General features: G+C 40.0%; 8 non-coding genes across 8 annotated transcripts; all 8 read right to left on the reverse strand.

Moving 5' to 3' along the window:
- Positions 1–65, reverse strand: LOC121455211. The gene has a single exon (XR_005975454.1). It is a non-coding gene; the product is annotated as a small nucleolar RNA SNORD109A (small nucleolar RNA).
- Positions 66–3,502: 3,437 nt separating this feature from the next.
- Positions 3,503–3,567, reverse strand: LOC121455214. The gene has a single exon (XR_005975455.1). It is a non-coding gene; the product is annotated as a small nucleolar RNA SNORD109A (small nucleolar RNA).
- A 3,437-nt stretch (positions 3,568–7,004) lies between these two features.
- Positions 7,005–7,069, reverse strand: LOC121455219. The gene has a single exon (XR_005975456.1). It is a non-coding gene; the product is annotated as a small nucleolar RNA SNORD109A (small nucleolar RNA).
- A 3,444-nt stretch (positions 7,070–10,513) lies between these two features.
- On the reverse strand, positions 10,514–10,578 carry LOC121455225. Its single transcript, XR_005975457.1, has one exon. It is a non-coding gene; the product is annotated as a small nucleolar RNA SNORD109A (small nucleolar RNA).
- Positions 10,579–14,004: 3,426 nt separating this feature from the next.
- Positions 14,005–14,069, reverse strand: LOC121455272. Its single transcript, XR_005975466.1, has one exon. It is a non-coding gene; the product is annotated as a small nucleolar RNA SNORD109A (small nucleolar RNA).
- A 3,426-nt stretch (positions 14,070–17,495) lies between these two features.
- Positions 17,496–17,560, reverse strand: LOC121455233. The gene has a single exon (XR_005975458.1). It is a non-coding gene; the product is annotated as a small nucleolar RNA SNORD109A (small nucleolar RNA).
- Positions 17,561–20,986: 3,426 nt separating this feature from the next.
- Positions 20,987–21,051, reverse strand: LOC121455238. The gene has a single exon (XR_005975459.1). It is a non-coding gene; the product is annotated as a small nucleolar RNA SNORD109A (small nucleolar RNA).
- Positions 21,052–24,466: 3,415 nt separating this feature from the next.
- Positions 24,467–24,531, reverse strand: LOC121455241. Its single transcript, XR_005975460.1, has one exon. It is a non-coding gene; the product is annotated as a small nucleolar RNA SNORD109A (small nucleolar RNA).
- Positions 24,532–24,810: the final 279 nt, after the last annotated feature.

The following is a 24,810-nucleotide window of genomic DNA, read 5'->3' on the forward strand; positions in this document are numbered from 1 at the left end:
GGACCTCAGAGGGGTTATGTTTGAGTCAATCAGCGTCCTCAGAAACCTGTTGTCATCATCGATCCAGAGAAGGCAGCTTTGAACACATGAGCATCCCCAGTGACACTGGAAAGCAGTGAAAGATAGACTCTTTGGCTTTGAAGAGGAAGATCAGCATTGTGCAGCAGGCTTCTTTCTCAGGATCTCAACTGAGGTAAAGCATCAAGGAGATCATGAAGACATTTTCTCCTATACGTTATAGCCCATTAGTCATCAACAAATATCAACACTCTATTGTGCCACAGGAACAGAACACAAGATAAACACATGATGAATTTTGATGAATTGAATTTGATCTTGACAACTAGCTTCATGGACAAAAAGAAGAAAAGTATAAAATAAAATGCAACAAAAATACAGGGGTGTACTTAATATGTTTCAAAGGGCAAAAATGTTCCTGGATTTCTTGATTACCTATTCAAGATGGAAGTTTTTGATAGTTTCCAATTCCTCCTATTTCATTGTGTCATCATCATCATCATCATCACCATCACCATCACCATCACCATCACCATCACCATCATCATCATCATGATCATCAACATTGTTTTATGCCTTATCATCCACCATTTCTAGCAGCCAATTCTTTCCTCAGTTTACCTCTATGGACATTGCAGTCAGTCTTGCCAGTGTCCATGTTGCTTTCATGTTGAAATTCTTAGCCTAACAACCTCAACCACATGGCTGTCTCTGCCCTCTTGTCATGAGAGGAAAGCCAGCGGAACCAACAATAATAGGCAATTATAACCAATGAATTTAAAATCAATTTTATCTTTCTGGTAGAGTTTTTTGTGTTTGTGTGTCTCTTGTGACAACATGCTCTTTTATTTCATGAATATTAACAAAGGTTCAGCTTCAACTTCCATATTAGGTAAATATTATATAGGACTTGACTCTGATCCTTTCTCTGAGCTTTGGAACCCACAATCGCTCCACACAAACCTACTTTTCAGATTTGAGATAAAATGCTTTTTATAAAATATATATGATCAAGCTGCCATTTGGAGAGGCTCTCCATGAAAAGAAACACACCCAGATGCACCAGTAACCTGGAAGTCTGAAGATTTTTTTTGTGAAACTGAAAGGGGGAAATTTCTGAAATCACATAAATTAAAGACAGAGTAGCAAAACACTTATCTTGCTTCTCAGTATGCTAGATGGCTACATTCAAGGGTGGGCTCGCCGGCAATTCTCAAGAAGAGGACTGCTCAAAACGGGTGGAAAGAAGTGTTGGGTGAATGGAGGTGAGGTGAAAAACCCTTAAATCATGGGATACATGAAAATTGAGCATCCCAAATTTACCATACATCAGAAAGATTGAATAGAATGGTGGTTTTAAGAGACATTTTTGAATAACTTCACACACCTGAGGTCACTCAATGGTGATATTTCTAAAATTTTTCACTAGCTGAGAAGGGAATTCCCCTCTATGAGACCTAGTATGTCAAAAATGAAGAGTGATAGACTTAAGGACATGGGCAGGAACAAAAACATAATGGTCAAGAGAGTATCACCTTAGAACTTAAACTCTGTGAAATTATGAAGTCCAAGATGGGACTTTTAGAAAGCCCCAGACTTTGCAAAAATGATTGAGCCAAGAGATAGACACTCGGTGCTTACCTTTTCTGCATGAAGAATAAGAAGACCTCCAGGATTCTGTCCTGTAACAGTAGAGAAATAAAAGTTATCAGGGATGCTAAGTTTTCCACACAACACTGTCTGCCTTGATAGCCACATTATGCAGACTACCTAGCATACCCACCCTTTCCATCCAACCTTTACCTGTTTCTTCCTTCCTCTATTTTGGCTTGTCTTACAATGACACCTTTCCTTCCTGATTGCTTCTACCAAGCTGCCAGTCTCTGTCCTTTAGACAATAACCTAAGTGGAGACAATAGTTTTCCCTTCGATTTACTACGGGCAGATGGAGAGTAGCATGGGGATGTCATGGTGCCTCTCTCTCATACTCCTTTGTCCTGACATCTTCTATTCCACATCTCCTAGCACACTGTATCTGCTTTAAGAAGGATGGGGCCTGACAGAATCTCGGATGTTGCTTTCACATCTTTTAGAAGACATGGCTGAGCAAACAGTTCCCTAGAGGTGTATCATCTTCCGATTCATCATGAGAAAATATTTTTCACCCAAGCACAGCAACAGCATTATGGATGATAGAATCAAGAGAGACATCCATCAAAAAGCAGACAATGTCTGGACCTTGAGCAACTCCACTTAATCCCAAGACAGGTAATATCTTTGAATATGTAATGTGAGCAATTCTTATTTCTCTGAAGTATAGGAAATGGCAACATGAGCTAAACTGGTGGATGGCAATCCAAAATTCTCTTGCGAACTTCTGGTTGGGAATGGTGTATGTCATTTGGAGAGCAGGAGGTGTTGTTCATTCGAATTCCCTACCCATGTACAATGTTGGTGATCATAACATTTCTCTGGATCTTTGGGGAAATCTGAGGATTTTTTTTCATCATGTCTCTGTGTTATATGCAACTTATCTCTGAATCTTTTTCTGTTAGTTGGGAATTGGTTGCGCTGATCAGTGATTGCCTTCACCCCTGTTACACGTGAAAGCTTCATGTGTCTGCTGCATTATTTATGCTCCTCGGGAACATGCTTCCCATTTTGTCCCAGCTGATTGGTTTGGAGGCCTGCATGGAAGTGAAATGCTTGATGGACGTTGGAATTGTATCTCTGAGCCAACTATACTTCTTGTGAATCTCTCAGCATGCAAATAAATCAAAACAGTGTAAACAACGTGAAGGTCCGAATCACAGACCAGGCTGATGAAAAGACAGATTTTAATTGGACTTTATCAAAAAGTTCTCTCATCTTTTAATAAGAAATTATGATAGTAAGATATGAGAGCTGAGAATATCCAGACATGAAAAACAACTCTATATGGTGGCTGGAGCGTGAGATGACCATTAGCATGGAGAATTGATACAGCATCCAGGGAGTGTGATATATTCAGAGACAACAAGGGAAATGGAATGACTCTCACAATATGGGAAATAATCAGGCCTTCCTGCCTAAATTGTGAAAGGAACAGGAATCCCAAAGCTCTCCAAATTTGGCAGTCAGGGTGGGCACGAGTCCTGCCACCTCCTCTTGCCCTCGTCCCATTGTAGTTATGTCCAATTCATCAGAGAGGATCATTGAGATTCTCTGTAATGAATTCACTGCTTCCACCTCTTTTTGAGTCCTTCTTTCATGCATGTAAGGGCAAATAACTTCAAACCAATGTACAGTCTGGGCTTTCGTATGGTTCTTTTTCGAGGCAGAATATGGAAGCAGAAAGCTGGACAATTTTCACTTCCAGCAAGTTGCTCTTCTCTCAAAATTTAGGAGATCAAAGCCCGTCTGCACTGTAACTGCCTTCCTTTAAAAGGCAAGAGTGCTAGCCATGTTCTGGAAGCATCACGGTCGTCAAGACCACCACTTATCTGGACCTCAGAGGGGTTATGTTTGAGTCAATCAGCGTCCTCAGAAACCTGTTGTCATCATCGATCCAGAGAAGGCAGCTTTGAACACATGAGCATCCCCAGTGACACTGGAAAGCAGTGAAAGATAGACTCTTTGGCTTTGAAGAGGAAGATCAGCATTGTGCAGCAGGCTTCTTTCTCAGGATCTCAACTGAGGTAAAGCATCAAGGAGATCATGAAGACATTTTCTCCTATACGTTATAGCCCATTAGTCATCAACAAATATCAACACTCTATTGTGCCACAGGAACAGAACACAAGATAAACACATGATGAATTTTGATGAATTGAATTTGATCTTGACAACTAGCTTCATGGACAAAAAGAAGAAAAGTATAAAATAAAATGCAACAAAAATACAGGGGTGTACTTAATATGTTTCAAAGGGCAAAAATGTTCCTGGATTTCTTGATTACCTATTCAAGATGGAAGTTTTTGATAGTTTCCAATTCCTCCTATTTCATTGTGTCATCATCATCATCATCATCACCATCACCATCACCATCACCATCACCATCACCATCATCATCATCATGATCATCAACATTGTTTTATGCCTTATCATCCACCATTTCTAGCAGCCAATTCTTTCCTCAGTTTACCTCTATGGACATTGCAGTCAGTCTTGCCAGTGTCCATGTTGCTTTCATGTTGAAATTCTTAGCCTAACAACCTCAACCACATGGCTGTCTCTGCCCTCTTGTCATGAGAGGAAAGCCAGCGGAACCAACAATAATAGGCAATTATAACCAATGAATTTAAAATCAATTTTATCTTTCTGGTAGAGTTTTTTGTGTTTGTGTGTCTCTTGTGACAACATGCTCTTTTATTTCATGAATATTAACAAAGGTTCAGCTTCAACTTCCATATTAGGTAAATATTATATAGGACTTGACTCTGATCCTTTCTCTGAGCTTTGGAACCCACAATCGCTCCACACAAACCTACTTTTCAGATTTGAGATAAAATGCTTTTTATAAAATATATATGATCAAGCTGCCATTTGGAGAGGCTCTCCATGAAAAGAAACACACCCAGATGCACCAGTAACCTGGAAGTCTGAAGATTTTTTTTGTGAAACTGAAAGGGGGAAATTTCTGAAATCACATAAATTAAAGACAGAGTAGCAAAACACTTATCTTGCTTCTCAGTATGCTAGATGGCTACATTCAAGGGTGGGCTCGCCGGCAATTCTCAAGAAGAGGACTGCTCAAAACGGGTGGAAAGAAGTGTTGGGTGAATGGAGGTGAGGTGAAAAACCCTTAAATCATGGGATACATGAAAATTGAGCATCCCAAATTTACCATACATCAGAAAGATTGAATAGAATGGTGGTTTTAAGAGACATTTTTGAATAACTTCACACACCTGAGGTCACTCAATGGTGATATTTCTAAAATTTTTCACTAGCTGAGAAGGGAATTCCCCTCTATGAGACCTAGTATGTCAAAAATGAAGAGTGATAGACTTAAGGACATGGGCAGGAACAAAAACATAATGGTCAAGAGAGTATCACCTTAGAACTTAAACTCTGTGAAATTATGAAGTCCAAGATGGGACTTTTAGAAAGCCCCAGACTTTGCAAAAATGATTGAGCCAAGAGATAGACACTCGGTGCTTACCTTTTCTGCATGAAGAATAAGAAGACCTCCAGGATTCTGTCCTGTAACAGTAGAGAAATAAAAGTTATCAGGGATGCTAAGTTTTCCACACAACACTGTCTGCCTTGATAGCCACATTATGCAGACTACCTAGCATACCCACCCTTTCCATCCAACCTTTACCTGTTTCTTCCTTCCTCTATTTTGGCTTGTCTTACAATGACACCTTTCCTTCCTGATTGCTTCTACCAAGCTGCCAGTCTCTGTCCTTTAGACAATAACCTAAGTGGAGACAATAGTTTTCCCTTCGATTTACTACGGGCAGATGGAGAGTAGCATGGGGATGTCATGGTGCCTCTCTCTCATACTCCTTTGTCCTGACATCTTCTATTCCACATCTCCTAGCACACTGTATCTGCTTTAAGAAGGATGGGGCCTGACAGAATCTCGGATGTTGCTTTCACATCTTTTAGAAGACATGGCTGAGCAAACAGTTCCCTAGAGGTGTATCATCTTCCGATTCATCATGAGAAAATATTTTTCACCCAAGCACAGCAACAGCATTATGGATGATAGAATCAAGAGAGACATCCATCAAAAAGCAGACAATGTCTGGACCTTGAGCAACTCCACTTAATCCCAAGACAGGTAATATCTTTGAATATGTAATGTGAGCAATTCTTATTTCTCTGAAGTATAGGAAATGGCAACATGAACTAAACTGGTGGATGGCAATCCAAAATTCTCTTGCGAACTTCTGGTTGGGAATGGTGTATGTCATTTGGAGAGCAGGAGGTGTTGTTCATTCGAATTCCCTACCCATGTACAATGTTGGTGATCATAACATTTCTCTGGATCTTTGGGGAAATCTGAGGATTTTCTTTCATCATGTCTCTGTGTTATATGCAACTTATCTCTGAATCTTTTTCTGTTAGTTGGGAATTGGTTGCTCTGATCAGTGATTGCCTTCACCCCTGTTACACGTGAAAGCTTCATGTGTCTGCTGCATTATTTATGCTCCTCGGGAACATGCTTCCCATTTTGTCCCAGCTGATTGGTTTGGAGGCCTGCATGGAAGTGAAATTCTTGATGGACGTTGGAATTGTATCTCTGAGCCAACTATACTTCTTGTGAATCTCTCAGCATGCAAATAAATCAAAACAGTGTAAACAACGTGAAGGTAAGAATCACAGACCAGGCTGATGAAAAGACAGATTTTAATTGGACTTTATCAAAAAGTTCTCTCATCTTTGAATAAGAAATTATGATAGTAAGATATGAGAGCTGAGAATATCCAGACATGAAAAACAACTCTATATGGTGGCTGGAGCGTGAGATGACCATTAGCATGGAGAATTGATACAGCATCCAGGGAGTGTGATATATTCAGAGACAACAAGGGAAATGGAATGACTCTCACAATATGGGAAATAATCAGGCCTTCCTGCCTAAATTGTGAAAGGAACAGGAATCCCAAAGCTCTCCAAATTTGGCAGTCAGGGTGGGCACGAGTCCTGCCACCTCCTCTTGCCCTCGTCCCATTGTAGTTATGTCCAATTCATCAGAGAGGATCATTGAGATTCTCTGTAATGAATTCACTGCTTCCACCTCTTTTTGAGTCCTTCTTTCATGCATGTAAGGGCAAATAACTTCAAACCAATGTACAGTCTGGGCTTTCGTATGGTTCTTTTTCGAGGCAGAATATGGAAGCAGAAAGCTGGACAGTTTTCACTTCCAGCAAGTTGCTCTTCTCTCAAAATTTAGGAGATCAAAGCCCGTCTGCACTGTAACTGCCTTCCTTTAAAAGGCAAGAGTGCTAGCCATGTTCTGGAAGCATCACGGTCGTCAAGACCACCACTTATCTGGACCTCAGAGGGGTTATGTTTGAGTCAATCAGCGTCCTCAGAAACCTGTTGTCATCATCGATCCAGAGAAGGCAGCTTTGAACACATGAGCATCCCCAGTGACACTGGAAAGCAGTGAAAGATAGACTCTTTGGCTTTGAAGAGGAAGATCAGCATTGTGCGGCAGGCTTCTTTCTCAGGATCTCAACTGAGGTAAAGCATCAAGGAGATCATGAAGACATTTTCTCCTATACGTTATAGCCCATTAGTCATCAACAAATATCAACACTCTATTGTGCCACAGGAACAGAACACAAGATAAACACATGATGAATTTTGATGAATTGAATTTGATCTTGACAACTAGCTTCATGGACAAAAAGAAGAAAAGTATAAAATAAAATGCAACAAAAATACAGGGGTGTACTTGATATGTTTCAAAGGGCAAAAATGTTCCTGGATTTCTTGATTACCTATTCAAGATGGAAGTTTTTGATAGTTTCCAATTCCTCCTATTTCAGTGTGTCATCATCATCATCTGCATAACCATCACCATCACTATCATCATCACCATCACCATCACCATCATCATCATCATGATCATCAACATTGTTTTATGCCTTATCCTCCACCCTTTCTAGCAGCCAATTCTTTCCTCAGTTTACCTCTATGGACATTGCAGTCAGTCTTGCCAGTGTCCATGTTGCTTTCATGTTGAAATTCTTAGCCTAACAACCTCAACCACATGGCTGTCTCTGCCCTCTTGTCATGAGAGGAAAGCCAGCGGAACCAAAAATAATAGGCAATTATAACCAATGAATTTAAAATCAATTTTATCTTTCTGGTAGAGTTTTTTGTGTTTGTGTGTCTCTTGTGACAACATGCTCTTTTATTTCATGAATATTAACAAAGGTTCAGCTTCAACTTCCATATTAGGTAAATATTATATAGGACTTGACTCTGATCATTTCTCTGAGCTTTGGAACCCACAATCGCTCCACACAAACCTACTTTTCAGATTTGAGATAAAATGCTTTTTATAAAATATATATGATCAAGGTGCCATTTGGAGAGGCTCTCCATTAAAAGAAACACAGCCAGATGCACCAGTAACCTGGAAGTCTGAAGATTTTTTTTGTGAAACTGAAAGGGGGAAATTGCTGAAATCACATAAATTAAAGACAGAGTAGCAAAACACTTATCTTGCTTCTCAGTATGCTAGATGGCTACATTCAAGGGTGGGCTCGGCGGCAATTCTCAAGAAGAGGACTGCTCAAAACGGGTGGAAAGAAGTGTTGGGTGAATGGAGGTGAGGTGAAAAACCCTTAAATCATAGGATACATGAAAATTGAGCATCCCAAATTTACCATACATCAGAAAGATTGAATAGAATGGTGGTTTTAAGAGACATTTTTGAATAACCTTCACACACCTGAGGTCACTCAATGGTGATATTTCTAAAATTTTTCACTAGCTGAGAAGGGAATTCCCCTCGATGAGACCTAGTATGTCAAAACTGAAGAGTGATAGACTTAAGGACATGGGCAGGAACAAAAACATAATGGTCAAGAGAGTATCACCTTAGAACTTAAACTCTGTGAAATTATGAAGTCCAAGATTTGACTTTTAGAAATCCCCAGACTTTGCAAAAATGATTGAGCCAAGAGATAGAGACTCGGTGCTTACCTTTTCTGCATGAAGAATAAGAAGACCTCCAAGATTCTGTCCTGTAACAGTAGAGAAATAAAAGTTATCAGGGATGCTAAGTTTTCCACACAACACTGTCTGTCTTGATAGCCACATTATGCAGACTACCTAGCATAACCACCCTTTCCATCCAACCTTTACCTGTTTCTTCCTTCCTCTATTTTGGCTTGTCTTACAATGACACCTTTCCTTCCTGATTGCTTCTACCAAGCTGCCAGTCTCTGTCCTTTAGACAATAACCTAAGTGGAGACAATAATTTTCCCTTCGATTTACTACGGGCAGATGGAGAGTAGCATGGGGATGTCATAATGCCTCTCTCTCATACTCCATTGTCCTGACATCTTCTATTCCACATCTCCTAGCACACTGTATCTGCTTTAAGAAGGATGGGGCCTGACAGAATCTCGGATGTTGCTTTCACATCTTTTAGAAGACATGGCTGAGCAAACAGTTCCCTAGAGGTGTATCATCTTCCGATTCATCATGAGAAAATATTTTTCACCCAAGCACAGCAACAGCATTATGGATGATAGAATCAAGAGAGACATCCATCAAAAGGCAGACAATGTCTGGACCTTGAGCAACTCCACTTAATCCCAAGACAGGTAATATCTTTGAATATGTAATGTGAGCAATTCTTATTTCTCTGAAGTATAGGAAATGGCAACATGAACTAAACTGGTGGATGGCAATCCAAAATTCTCTTGCGAACTTCTGGTTGGGAATGGTGTATGTCATTTGGAGAGCAGGAGGTGTTGTTCATTCGAATTCCCTACCCATGTACAATGTTGGTGATCATAACATTTCTCTGGATCTTTGGGGAAATCTGAGGATTTTCTTTCATCATGTCTCTGTGTTATATGCAACTTATCTCTGAATCTTTTTCTGTTAGTTGGGAATTGGTTGCTCTGATCAGTGATTGCCTTCACCCCTGTTAAACGTGAAAGCTTCATGTGTCTGCTGCATTATTTATGCTCCTCGGGAACATGCTTCCCATTTTGTCCCAGCTGATTGGTTTGGAGGCCTGCATGGAAGTGAAATGCTTGATGGACGTTGGAATTGTATCTATAAGCCAAATATACTTCTTGTGAATCTCTCAGCATGCAAATAAATCAAAACAGTGTAAACAACGTGAAGGTCCGAATCTCAGACCAGGCTGATGAAAAGACAGATTTTAATTGGACTTTATCACAAAGTTCTCTCATCTTTGAATAAGAAATTATGATAGTAAGATATGATAGCTGAGAATATCCAGACATGAAAAACAACTCTATATGGTGGCTGGAGCGTGAGATGACCATTAGCATGGAGAATTGATACAGCATCCAGGGAGTGTGATATATTCAGAGACAACAAGGGAAATGGAATGACTCTCACAATATGGGAAATAATCAGGCCTTCCTGCCTAAATTGTGAAAGGAACAGGAATCCCAAAGCTCTCCAAATTTGGCATTCAGGGTGGGCACGAGTCCTGCCACCTCCTCTTGCCCTCGTCCCATTGTAGTTATGTCCAATTCATCAGAGAGGATCATTGAGATTCTCTGTAATGAATTCACTGCTTCCACCTCTTTTTGAGTCCTTCTTTCATGCATGTAAGGGCAAATAACTTCAAACCAATGTACAGTCTGGGCTTTCGTATGGTTCTTTTTCGAGGCAGAATATGGAAGCAGAAAGCTGGACAGTTTCCACTTCAAGCAAGTTGCTCTTCTCTCAAAATTTAGGCGATCAAAGCCCGTCTGCACTGTACCTGCCTTCCTTTAAAAGGCAAGAGTGCTAGCCATGTTCTGGAAGCATCACGGTCGTAAAGACCACCACTTATCTGGACCTCAGAGGGGTTATGTTTGAGTCAATCAGCGTCCTCAGAAACCTGTTGTCATCATCGATCCAGAGAAGGCAGCTTTGAACACATGAGCATCCCCAGTGACACTGGAAAGCAGTGAAAGATAGACTTTTTGGCTTTGAAGAGGAAGATCAGCATTGTGCGGCAGGCTTCTTTCTCAGGATCTCAACTGAGGTAAAGCATCAAGGAGATCATGAAGACATTTTCTCCTATACGTTATAGCCCATTAGTCATCAACAAAAATCAACACTCTATTGTGACACAGGAAGAGAAAACAAGATAAACACATGATGAATTTTGATGAATTGAATTTGATCTTGACAACTAGCTTCATGGACAAAAAGAAGAAAAGTATAAAATAAAATGCAACAAAAATACAGGGGTGTACTTAATATGTTTCAAAGGGCAAAAATCTTCCTGGATTTCTTGATTATCTATTCAAGATGGAAGTTTTTGATAGTTTCCAATTCCTCCTATTTCAGTGTGTCATCATCATCATCATCATCACCATCACCATCACCATCACCATCATCATCATCATGATCATCAACATTGTTTTCTGCCTTATCCTGCACCCTCTCTAGCAGCCAATTCTTTCCTCAGTTTACCTCTATGGACATTGCAGTCAGTCTTGCCAGTGTCCATGTTGCTTTCATGTTGAAATTCTTAGCCTAACAACCGCAACCACATGGCTTTCTCTGCCCTATTGTGATGAGAGGAAAGCCAGCGGAACCAACAATAATAGGCAATTATCACCAATGAATTTAAAATCAATTTTATCTTTCTGGTAGAGTTTTTGTGTTTGTGTGTCTCTTGTGACAACATGCTCTTTTATTTCATGAATATTAACAAAGGTTCAGCTTCAATTTCCATATTAGGTAAATATTATATAGGACTTGACTCTGATCCTTTCTCTGAGCTTTGGAACCCACAATCGCTCCACACACTCCTACTTTTCAGATTTGAGATAAAATGCTTTTTATAAAATATATATGATCATGCTGCCAGTTGAAGATGCTCTCCATGAAAAGAAACACGACCAGATGCACCAGTAACCTGGAAGTCTGAAGATTATTTTTGTGAAACTGAAAGTGGGAAATTTCTGAAATCACATAAATTAAAGATAGAGTAGCAAAACACTTATCTTGCTTCTCAGTATCCTAGAAGGCTACATTCAAGGGTGGGCTCGCCGGCTATTCTCAGGAAGAGGACGGCTCAAAACGGGTGGAAAGAAGTGTTGGGTGAATGGAGGTGAGGTGAAAAACCCTTGAATCATGGGATACATGAAAATTGAGCATCCCAATTTTACCATACATCAGAAAGATTGAATAGGAGTGTGGATTTAAGAGACATTTTTGAATAACCTTCACACACCTTAGGTCACTCAATGGTGATATTTCAAAAATTTTTCACTAGCTGGAGAAGGGAATTCCCCTCTATGAGACCTAGTATGTCAAAACTGAAGAATGATAGACTTAAGGACATGGGCAGGAACAAAAACATAATGGTCAAGAGAGTATCACCTTAGAACTTAAACTCTGTGAAATTATGAAGTCCAAGATGTGACTTTTAGAAATCCCCAGACTTTGCAAATATGATTGAGCCAAGAGATAGACACTCGGTGCTTACCTTTTCTGCATGAAGAATAAGAAGCCCTCCAGGATTTTGTCCTGTAACAGTAGTGAAATAAAAGTTATCAGGGATGCTAAGTTTTCCACACATCACTGTCTGCCTTGATAGCCACATTATGCAGACTACCTAGCATACCCACCCTTTCCATCCAACCTTTACCTGTTTCTTCCTTCCTCCATTTTGGCTTGTCTTACAATGACACCTTTCCTTCCTGATTGCTTCTACCAAGCTGCCAGTCTCTGTCCTTTAGACAATAACCTAAGTGGAGACAATAGTTTTCCCTTCGATTTACTATGGGCAGATGGAGAGAAGCATGGGGATGTCATGGTGCCTCTCTCTCATTCTCCTTTGTCCTGACATCTTCTATTCCACATCTCCTAGCACACTGTATCTGCTTTAAGAAGGATGGGGCCTGACAGAATCTCGGATGTTGCTTTCACATCTTTTAGAAGACATGGCTGAGCAAACAGTTCCCTAGAGGTGTATCATCTTCCGATTCATCATGAGAAAATATTTTTCACCCAAGCACCGCAACAGCATTATGGATGATAGAATAAAGAAAGACATCCATCAAAAAGCAGACAATGTCTGGACCTAGAGCAACTCCACTTAATCCCAAGACAGGTAATATCTTTGAATGTGTAATGTGAGCAATTCTTATTTCTCTGAAGTATAGGAAATGGCAACATGAACTAAACTGGTGGATGGCAATCTGAAATTCTCTTGCGAAATTCTGGTTGGGAATGGTGTATGTCATTTGGAGAGCAGGAGGTGTTGTTCTTTCGAATTCCTTACCAAAGTACAATGTTGGTGATCATAACATTTCTCTGGATCTTTGGGGAAATCTGAGGATTTTCTTTCATCATGTCTCTGTGTTATATGCAACTTATCTCTGAATCTTTTTCTGTTAGTTGGGAATTGGTTGCTCTGAGCAGTGATTGCCTTCACCCCTGTTACACGTGAAAGCTTCATGTGTCTGCTGCATTATTTATGCTCCTCGGGAACATGCTTCCCATTTTGTCCCAGCTGATTGGTTTGGAGGCCTGCATAGAAGTGAAATGCTTGATGGACATTGGAATTGTATCTATGAGCCAACTATACTTTTTGTGAATCTCTCAGCATGCAAATAAATCAAAACAGTGTAAACAACGTGAAGGTCCGAATCACAGACCAGGCTGATGAAAAGACAGATTTTAATTGGACTTTATCAAAAAGTTCTCCCATCTTTGAATAAGAAATGATGATAGTAACATATGATAGCTGAGAATATCCAGACATGAAAAACAACTCTATATGGTGGCTGGAGCGTGAGATGACCATTAGCATGGAGAATTGATACAGCATCCAGGGAGTGTGATATATTCAGAGACAACAAGGGAAATGGAATGACTCTCACAATATGGGAAATAATCAGGCCTTCCTGCCTAAATTGTGAAAGGAACAGGAATCCCAAAGCTCTCCAAATTTGGCAGTCAGGGTGGGCACGAGTCCTGCCACCTCCTCTTGCCCTCGTCCCATTGTAGTTATGTCCAATTCATCAGAGAGGATCATTGAGATTCTCTGTAATGAATTCACTGCTTCCACCTCTTTTTGAGTCCTTCTTTCATGCATGTAAGGGCAAATAACTTCAAACCAATGTACAGTCTGGGCTTTCGTATGGTTCTTTTTCGAGGCAGAATATGGAAGCAGAAAGCTGGACAGTTTTCACTTCCAGCAAGTTACTCTTCTCTCAAAATTTAGGAGATCAAAGCCCGTCTGCACTGTAACTGTCTTCCTTTAAAAGGCAAGAGTGCTAGCCATGTTCTGGAAGCATCACGGTCATCAAGACCACCACTTATCTGGACCTGAGAGGGGTTATGTTTGAGTCAATCAGCGTCCTCAGAAACCTGTTGTCATCATCGATCCAGAGAAGGCAGCTTTGAACACATGAGCATCCCCAGTGACACTGGAAAGCAGTGAAAGTTAGACTCTTTGGCTTTGAAGAGGAAGATCAGCATTGTGCAGCAGGCTTCTTTCTCAGGATCTCAACTGAGGTAAAGCATCAAGGAGATCATCAAGACATTTTCTCCTATACGTTATAGCCCATTAGTCATCAACAAATATCAACACTCTATTGTGCCACAGGAACAGAACACAAGATAAACACATGATGAATTTTGATGAATTGAATTTGATCTTGACAACTAGCTTCATGGACAAAAAGAAGAAAAGTATAAAATAAAATGCAACAAAAATACAGGGGTGTACTTGATATGTTTCAAAGGGCAAAAATGTTCCTGGATTTCTTGATTACCTATTCAAGATGGAAGTTTTTGATAGTTTTCAATTCCTCCTATTTCAGTGTGTCATCATCATCATCAAAATCACCATCACCATCACCATCACCATCATCATCATCATGATCATCAACATTGTTTTATGCCTTATCCTCCACCCTTTCTAGCAGCCAATTCTTTCCTCAGTTTACCTCTATGGACATTGCAGTCAGTCTTGCCAGTGTCCATGTTGCTTTCATGTTGAAATTCTTAGCCTAACAACCTCAACCACATGGCTGTCTCTGCCCTCTTGTCATGAGAGGAAAGCCAGCGGAACCAACAATAATAGGCAATTATAACCAATGAATTTAAAATCAATTTTATCTTTCTGGTAGAGTTTTTTGTGTTTGTGTGTCTCTTGTGACAACATGCTCTTTTATTTCATGAATATTAACAAAGGTTCAGCTTCAACTTCCATATTAGGTAAATATTATATAGGACTTGACTCTGATCATTTCTCTGAGCTTTGGAACCCACAATCGCTCCACACAAACCTACTTTTCAGATTTGAGATAAAATGCTTTTTATAAAATATATATGATCAAGCTGCCATTTGGAGAGGCTCTCCATGAAAAGAAACACACCCAGATGCACCAGTAACCTGGAAGTCTGAAGATTTTTTTTGTGAAACTGAAAGGGGGAAATTTCTGAAATCACATAAATTAAAGACAGAGTAGCAAAACACTTATCTTGCTTCTCAGTATGCTAGATGGCTACATTCAAGGGTGGGCTCGCCGGCAATTCTCAAGAAGAGGACTGCTCAAAACGGGTGGAAAGAAGTGTTGGGTGAATGGAGGTGAGGTGAAAAACCCTTAAATCATGGGATACATGAAAATTGAGCATCCCAAATTTACCATACATCAGAAAGATTGAATAGAATGGTGGTTTTAAGAGACATTTTTGAATAACCTTCACACACCTGAAGTCACTCAATGGTGATATTTCTAAAATTTTTCACTAGCTGAGAAGGGAATTCCCCTCGATGAGACCTAGTATGTCAAAACTGAAGAGTGATAGACTTAAGGACATGGGCAGGAACAAAAACATAATGGTCAAGAGAGTATCACCTTAGAACTTAAACTCTGTGAAATTATGAAGTCCAAGATGGGACTTTTAGAAATCCCCAGACTTTGCAAAAATGATTGAGCCAAGAGATAGACACTCGGTGCTTACCTTTTCTGCATGAAGAATAAGAAGACCTCCAGGATTCTGTCCTGTAACAGTAGAGAAATAAAAGTTATCAGGGATGCTAAGTTTTCCACACAACACTGTCTGCCTTGATAGCCACATTATGCAGACTACCTAGCATACCCACCCTTTCCATCCAACCTTTACCTGTTTCTTCCTTCCTCTATTTTGGCTTGTCTTACAATGACACCTTTCCTTCCTGATTGCTTCTACCAAGCTGCCAGTCTCTGTCCTTTAGACAATAACCTAAGTGGAGACAGTAGTTTTCCCTTCGATTTACTACGGGCAGATGGAGAGTAGCATGGGGATGTCATGGTGCCTCTCTCTCATACTCCTTTGTCCTGACATCTTCTATTCCACATCTCCTAGCACACTGTATCTGCTTTAAGAAGGATGGGGCCTGACAGAATCTCGGATGTTGCTTTCACATCTTTTAGAAGACATGGCTGAGCAAACAGTTCCCTAGAGGTGTATCATCTTCCGATTCATCATGAGAAAATATTTTTCACCCAAGCACAGCAACAGCATTATGGATGATAGAATCAAGAGAGACATCCATCAAAAAGCAGACAATGTCTGGACCTTGAGCAACTCCACTTAATCCCAAGACAGGTAATATCTTTGAATATGTAATGTGAGCAATTCTTATTTCTCTGAAGTATAGGAAATGGCAACATGAACTAAACTGGTGGATGGCAATCCAAAATTCTCTTGCGAACTTCTGGTTGGGAATGGTGTATGTCATTTGGAGAGCAGGAGGTGTTGTTCATTCGAATTCCCTACCCATGTACAATGTTGGTGATCATAACATTTCTCTGGATCTTTGGGGAAATCTGAGGATTTTCTTTCATCATGTCTCTGTGTTATATGCAACTTATCTCTGAATCTTTTTCTGTTAGTTGGGAATTGGTTGCTCTGATCAGTGATTGCCTTCACCCCTGTTACACGTAAAAGCTTCATGTGTCTGCTGCATTATTTATGCTCCTCGGGAACATGCTTCCCATTTTGTCCCAGCTGATTGGTTTGGAGGCCTGCATGGAAGTGAAATGCTTGATGGACGTTGGAATTGTTTCTCTGAGCCAACTATACTTCTTGTGAATCTCTCAGCATGCAAATAAATCAAAACAGTGTAAACAACGTGAAGGTCCGAATCACAGACCAGGCTGATGAAAAGACAGATTTTAATTGGACTTTATCAAAAAGTTCTCTCATCTTTGAATAAGAAATTATGATAGTAAGATATGAGAGCTGAGAATATCCAGACATGAAAAACAACTCTATATGGTGGCTGGAGCGTGAGATGACCATTAGCATGGAGAATTGATACAGCATCCAGGGAGTGTGATATATTCAGAGACAACAAGGGAAATGGAATGACTCTCACAATATGGGAAATAATCAGGCCTTCCTGCCTAAATTGTGAAAGGAACAGGAATCCCAAAGCTCTCCAAATTTGGCAGTCAGGGTGGGCACGAGTCCTGCCACCTCCTCTTGCCCTCGTCCCATTGTAGTTATGTCCAATTCATCAGAGAGGATCATTGAGATTCTCTGTAATGAATTCACTGCTTCCACCTCTTTTTGAGTCCTTCTTTCATGCATGTAAGGGCAAATAACTTCAAACCAATGTACAGTCTGGGCTTTCGTATGGTTCTTTTTCGAGGCAGAATATGGAAGCCGAAAGCTGGACAGTTTTTACTTCAAGCAAGTTGCTCTTCTCTCAAAATTTAGGAGATCAAAGCCCGTCTGCACTGTAACTGCCTTCCTTTAAAAGGCAAGAGTGCTAGCCATGTTCTGGAAGCATCACGGTCGTCAAGACCACCACTTATCTGGACCTCAGAGGGGTTATGTTTGAGTCAATCAGCGTCCTCAGAAACCTGTTGTCATCATCGATCCAGAGAAGGCAGCTTTGAACACATGAGCATCCCCAGTGACACTGGAAAGCAGTGAAAGATAGACTCTTTGGCTTTGAAGAGGAAGATCAGCATTGTGCGGCAGGCTTCTTTCTCAGGATCTCAACTGAGGTAAAGCATCAAGGAGATCATGAAGACATTTTCTCCTATACGTTATAGCCCATTAGTCATCAACAAATATCAACACTCTATTGTGCCACAGGAACAGAACACAAGATAAACACATGATGAATTTTGATGAATTGAATTTGATCTTGACAACTAGCTTCATGGACAAAAAGAAGAAAAGTATAAAATAAAATGCAACAAAAATACAGGGGTGTACTTAATATGTTTCAAAGGGCAAAAATGTTCCTGGATTTCTTGATTACCTATTCAAGATGGAAGTTTTTGATAGTTTCCAATTCCTCCTATTTCAGTGTGTCATCATCATCATCAAAATCACCATCACCATCACCATCACCATCATCATCATCATGATCATCAACATTGTTTTATGCCTTATCCTCCACCCTTTCTAGCAGCCAATTCTTTCCTCAGTTTACCTCTATGGACATTGCAGTCAGTCTTGCCAGTGTCCATGTTGCTTTCATGTTGAAATTCTTAGCCTAACAACCTCAACCACATGGCTGTCTCTGCCCTCTTGTCATGAGAGGAAAGCCAGCGGAACCAACAATAATAGGCAATTATAACCAATGAATTTAAAATCAATTTTATCTTTCTGGTAGAGTTTTTTGTGTTTGTGTGTCTCTTGTGACAACATGCTCTTTTATTTCATGAATATTAACAAAGGTTCAGCTTCAACTTCCATATTAGGTAAATATTATATAGGACTTGACTCTGATCATTTCTCTGAGCTTTGGAACCCACAATCGCTCCACACACTCCTACTTTTCAGATTTGAGATAAAATGCTTTTTATAAAATATATATGATCATGCTGCCAGTTGAAGATGCTCTCCATGAAAAGAAACACGACCAGATGCACCAGTAACCTGGAAGTCTGAAGATTATTTTTGTGAAACTGAAAGTGGGAAATTTCTGAAATCACATAAATTAAAGACAGAGTAGCAAAACACTTATCTTGCTTCTCAGTATCCTAGAAGGCTACATTCAAGGGTGGGCTCGCCGGCTATTCTCAGGAAGAGGACGGCTCAAAACGGGTGGAAAGAAGTGTTGGGTGAATGGAGTTGAGGTGAAAAACCCTTGAATCATGGGATACATGAAAATTGAGCATCCCAATTTTACCATACATCAGAAAGATTGAATAGGAGTGTGGATTTAAGAGACATTTTTGAATAACCTTCACACACCTGAGGTCACTCAATGGTGATATTTCAAAAATTTTTCACTAGCTGGAGAAGGGAATTCCCCTCTATGAGACCTAGTATGTCAAAACTGAAGAATGATAGACTTAAGGACATGGGCAGGAACAAAAACATAATGGTCAAGAGAGTATCACCTTAGAACTTAAACTCTGTGAAATTATGAAGTCCAAGATGTGACTTTTAGAAATCCCCAGACTTTGCAAATATGATTGAGCCAAGAGATAGACACTCGGTGCTTACCTTTTCTGCATGAAGAATAAGAAGCCCTCCAGGATTTTGTCCTGTAACAGTAGAGAAATAAAAGTTATCAGGGATGCTAAGTTTTCCACACATCACTGTCTGCCTTGATAGCCACATTATGCAGACTACCTAGCATACCCACCCTTTCCATCCAACCTTTACCTGTTTCTTCCTTCCTCCATTTTGGCTTGTCTTACAATGACACCTTTCCTTCCTGATTGCTTCTACCAAGCTGCCAGTCTCTGTCCTTTAGACAATAACCTAAGTAGAGACAATAGTTTTCCCTTCGATTTACTATGGGCAGATGGAGAGAAGCATGGGGATGTCATGGTGCCTCTCTCTCATACTCCTTTGTCCTGACATCTTCTATTCCACATCTCCTAGCACACTGTATCTGCTTTAAGAAGGATGGGGCCTGACAGAATCTCGGATGTTGCTTTCACATCTTTTAGAAGACATGGCTGAGCAAACAGTTCCCTAGAGGTGTATCATCTTCCGATTCATCATGAGAAAATATTTTTCACCCAAGCACCGCAACAGCATTATGGATGATAGAATAAAGAAAGACATCCATCAAAAAGCAGACAATGTCTGGACCTAGAGCAACTCCACTTAATCCCAAGACAGGTAATATCTTTGAATGTGTAATGTGAGCAATTCTTATTTCTCTGAAGTATAGGAAATGGCAACATGAACTAAACTGGTGGATGGCAATCCGAATTCTCTTGCGAAATTCTGGTTGGGAATGGTGTATGTCATTTGGAGAGCAGGAGGTGTTGTTCTTTCGAATTCCTTACCAAAGTACAATGTTGGTGATCATAACATTTCTCTGGATCTTTGGGGAAATCTGAGGATTTTCTTTCATCATGTCTCTGTGTTATATGCAACTTATCTCTGAATCTTTTTCTGTTAGTTGGGAATTGGTTGCTCTGAGCAGTGATTGCCTTCACCCCTGTTACACGTGAAAGCTTCATGTGTCTGCTGCATTATTTATGCTCCTCGGGAACATGCTTCCCATTTTGTCCCAGCTGATTGGTTTGGAGGCCTGCATAGAAGTGAAATGCTTGATGGACATTGGAATTGTATCTATGAGCCAACTATACTTCTTGTGAATCTCTCAGCATGCAAATAAATCAAAACAGTGTAAACAACGTGAAGGTCCGAATCACAGACCAGGCTGATGAAAAGACAGATTTTAATTGGACTTTATCAAAAAGTTCTCCCATCTTTGAATAAGAAATTATGATAGTAACATATGATAGCTGAGAATATCCAGACATGAAAAACAACTCTATATGGTGGCTGGAGTGTGAGATGACCATTAGCATGGAGAATTGATATAGCATCCAGGGAGTGTGATATATTCAGAGACAACAAGGGAAATGGAATGACTCTCACAATATGGGAAATAATCAGGCCTTCCTGCCTAAATTGTGAAAGGAACAGGAATCCCAAAGCTCTCCAAATTTGGCAGTCAGGGTGGGCACGAGTCCTGCCACCTCCTCTTGCCCTCGTCCCATTGTAGTTATGTCCAATTCATCAGAGAGGATCATTGAGATTCTCTGTAATGAATTCACTGCTTCCACCTCTTTTTGAGTCCTTCTTTCATGCATGTAAGGGCAAATAACTTCAAACCAATGTACAGTCTGGGCTTTCGTATGGTTCTTTTTCGAGGCAGAATATGGAAGCCGAAAGCTGGACAGTTTTTACTTCAAGCAAGTTGCTCTTCTCTCAAAATTTAGGAGATCAAAGCCCGTCTGCACTGTAACTGCCTTCCTTTAAAAGGCAAGAGTGCTAGCCATGTTCTGGAAGCATCACGGTCGTCAAGACCACCACTTATCTGGACCTCAGAGGGGTTATGTTTGAGTCAATCAGCGTCCTCAGAAACCTGTTGTCATCATCGATCCAGAGAAGGCAGCTTTGAACACATGAGCATCCCCAGTGACACTGGAAAGCAGTGAAAGATAGACTCTTTGGCTTTGAAGAGGAAGATCAGCATTGTGCGGCAGGCTTCTTTCTCAGGATCTCAACTGAGGTAAAGCATCAAGGAGATCATGAAGACATTTTCTCCTATACGTTATAGCCCATTAGTCATCAACAAATATCAACACTCTATTGTGCCACAGGAACAGAACACAAGATAAACACATGATGAATTTTGATGAATTGAATTTGATCTTGACAACTAGCTTCATGGACAAAAAGAAGAAAAGTATAAAATAAAATGCAACAAAAATACAGGGGTGTACTTAATATGTTTCAAAGGGCAAAAATGTTCCTGGATTTCTTGATTACCTATTCAAGATGGAAGTTTTTGATAGTTTCCAATTCCTCCTATTTCAGTGTGTCATCATCATCATCAAAATCACCATCACCATCACCATCACCATCATCATCATCATGATCATCAACATTGTTTTATGCCTTATCCTCCACCCTTTCTAGCAGCCAATTCTTTCCTCAGTTTACCTCTATGGACATTGCAGTCAGTCTTGCCAGTGTCCATGTTGCTTTCATGTTGAAATTCTTAGCCTAACAACCTCAACCACATGGCTGTCTCTGCCCTCTTGTCATGAGAGGAAAGCCAGCGGAACCAACAATAATTGGAAATTATAACCAATGAATTTAAAATCAATTTTATCTTTCTGGTAGAGTTTTTTGTGTTTGTGTGTCTCTTGTGACAACCTGCTCTTTTATTTCATGAATATTAACAAAGGTTCAGCTTCAACTTCCATATTAGGTAAATATTATATAGGACTTGACTCTGATCCTTTCTCTGAGCTTTGGAACCCACAATCGCTCCACACAAACCTACTTTTCAGATTTGAGATAAAATGCTTTTTATAAAATATATATGATCAAGCTGCCATTTGGAGAGGCTCTCCATGAAAAGAAACACACCCAGATGCACCAGTAACCTGGAAGTCTGAAGATTTTTTTTGTGAAACTGAAAGGGGGAAATTTCTGAAATCACATAAATTAAAGACAGAGTAGCAAAACACTTACCTTGCTTCTCAGTATGCTAGATGGCTACATTCAAGGGTGGGCTCGGCGGCAATTCTCAAGAAGAGGACTGCTCAAAACGGGTGGAAAGAAGTTCTGGGTGAATGGAGATGACGTGAAAAACCCTTAAATCATGGGATACATGAAAATTGAGCATCCCAAATTTACCATACATCAGAAAGATTGAATAGGATGGTGGTTTTAAAAGACAATTTTGAATAACCTTCACACCTGAGGTCACTCAATGGTGATATTTCTAAAATTTTTCACTAGCTGAGAAGGGAATTCCCCTCTATGAGACCTAGTATGTCTAAACTGAAGAGTGATAGTCTTAAGGACATGGGCAGGAACAAAAACATAATGGTCAAGAGAGTATCACCTTAGAACTTAAACTCTGTGAAATTATGAAGTCCAAGATGTGACTTTTAGAAATCCCCAGACTGAGCAAAAATGATTGAGCCAAGAGATAGAGACTCGGTGCTTACCTTTTCTGCATGAAGAATAAAAAGACCTCCAGGATTCTGTCCTGTAACAGTAGAGAAATAAAAGTTATCAGGGATGCTAAGTTTTCCACACAACACTGTCTGCCTTCATAGCCACATTATGCAGACTACCTAGCATACCCACCCTTTCCATCCAACCTTTACCTGTTTCTTCCTTCCTCTATTTTGGCTTGTCTTACAATGACACCTTTCCTTCCTGATTGCTTCTACTAAATCTCCCAGTCTCTGTCCTTTAGACAATAACCTAAGTGGAGACCACTGCTTTCCCTTTGATATAGTAGTGGCATATTAACAGTATTATTGAAATGTAAGGCACATATTTCTCACACTAATTTGTCCTGACATCTTATATTCCACATCTCTTAGCACACTGTACCTGCTTTAATAAGGATGAATCCTGACAGTATCTATGATGTTGCTTTTATAAGTTTAAAATGATATGGTTGAGCAAACAGTTCTCTTGATGTGTATCATCTTCTGGGTCTTCATTTGAAAATGTATTTCACCCTAGAAAAGCAACAGCATTATGGAATGAAAGCTGAAACAGAGATATCCATCAAAAAGCAGACATTGTCTGGACCTTGGGTCATTCCACTTAATCCCAAGAAAGGTAATATCTTTGAATATGTAACATGTGCAATACTTATTTCTCTGAAGTATAGGAAATGACAACATGAACTAAACTGGTGGATGTCAATCATAAATTCTCTTCCTATCTTCTGGTTCGGAATGGTGTACGTCATTTTTTGAGCAGGAGGTATTTTTCACTTAAATTCCCTTCCCATGTAAAATGTTGGTGATCATATTCTTTCTCTAGATCTTTGGGGAAACCTAAGGGTTTTCTTTCATCGTGTTATATGCAACTTACCTCTGAATCTTTTTCTCTTAGATTTGAATTGGTTATTCTGAAGACTGCTTGCATTCACCCCTGGAAAACTTGACAACTTCAGGTGTCTGCTGGATTATTTAGGCTCCTTGTGAATATGTTTCCCAATTGTATTCCCGGCTCTCTGGCTTGGAGGCCCGGATGGATAAAAGCTGATGGACGTTGGAAGTATATCTATGTGCCATGCCAACTATATTCTTTGTGAATCTCTCAGCATGCTAATAAATCAAAACAAATTAAACAAATTGAAGGTCCCAATCACAGACCAGGATGATAAAAAGACACATTTTAATTCGACTTTATCAAAAAATATTCTCATTTTGAATAAGAAATTATGATAGGAAGATATGATTGCTGAGAATATCTTGATGTGAGATCAACTGGATATGATGCCTGGAGTGTGAGATGACCATTATCATGTAGAATTGATACACCATCCAGGGATTATGAAGTATTCAGAGACAAAAAAGACAAATGGAATGACTGTCCCAAAATGAGAAATTGTCAGGCATTCCTGCCTAATTGGGAAAGGAACAGGAATCCAAAAGCTCTCCAATTTTTGTACTTAGGGTGGGCACGAGTCCTGACAGTTCCTCTGACCCTTGTCCAATTGTTGTTATGTCCAATTCCTCAGAGAGGATCATTGGGAATCTCTTTTATGAATTCACTGCTTCCACCTCTTTTGTGTCTTTCTATCTGGCATGTAACAGCAAAAACTTCAAATCAATGTATATCTAGGGTGTAGTACATTGCTTTTTAGAAGCAGAATATGGAAGCAAAGATCTGGACAGGTTTTGCATCCAGCAAATTGTTCTTCTCTCAAAATTTAGGAGATCAAAGCCCGTCTGCACTGTAACTGTCTTCCTTAAAAATACAAGAGTGCTAGCCATGTTCTGGAAGCATCACGGTTGTCAAGACCACCACTTATCTGGACCTCAGAGGCTTTCTCTTTGACTCCATCAGCGTCCTCAGAAACATGTTCTCATCATCAATCCAGAGAAGGCAGCTTTTAACACATGAGCACCTCCAGTGACACTGGAAAGCAATGATAGATAGACTCTTGGCTTTGAAAAGAAAGATCAGCATTGTGCAGCAGGCCTCTCTCTCGGGATCTCAACTGATATAAAGCATCAATGATATTATGAGACATATTCTCCTAGACATTATAGCCCATTTGTCAACAAAATATCAGCAGTCTCTTCTGCCACAGGAACAGTAATCAAAGCTAAACACAACCAGAATTTTAACGAGTTGAATGTCATCTTGACAATTAG

Source organism: Microtus oregoni, unplaced genomic scaffold, assembly GCF_018167655.1.
Source record: "Microtus oregoni isolate MIOR12 unplaced genomic scaffold, Mior012 000000F_ref0000247, whole genome shotgun sequence".
NCBI lineage: Eukaryota > Metazoa > Chordata > Mammalia > Rodentia > Cricetidae > Microtus > Microtus oregoni.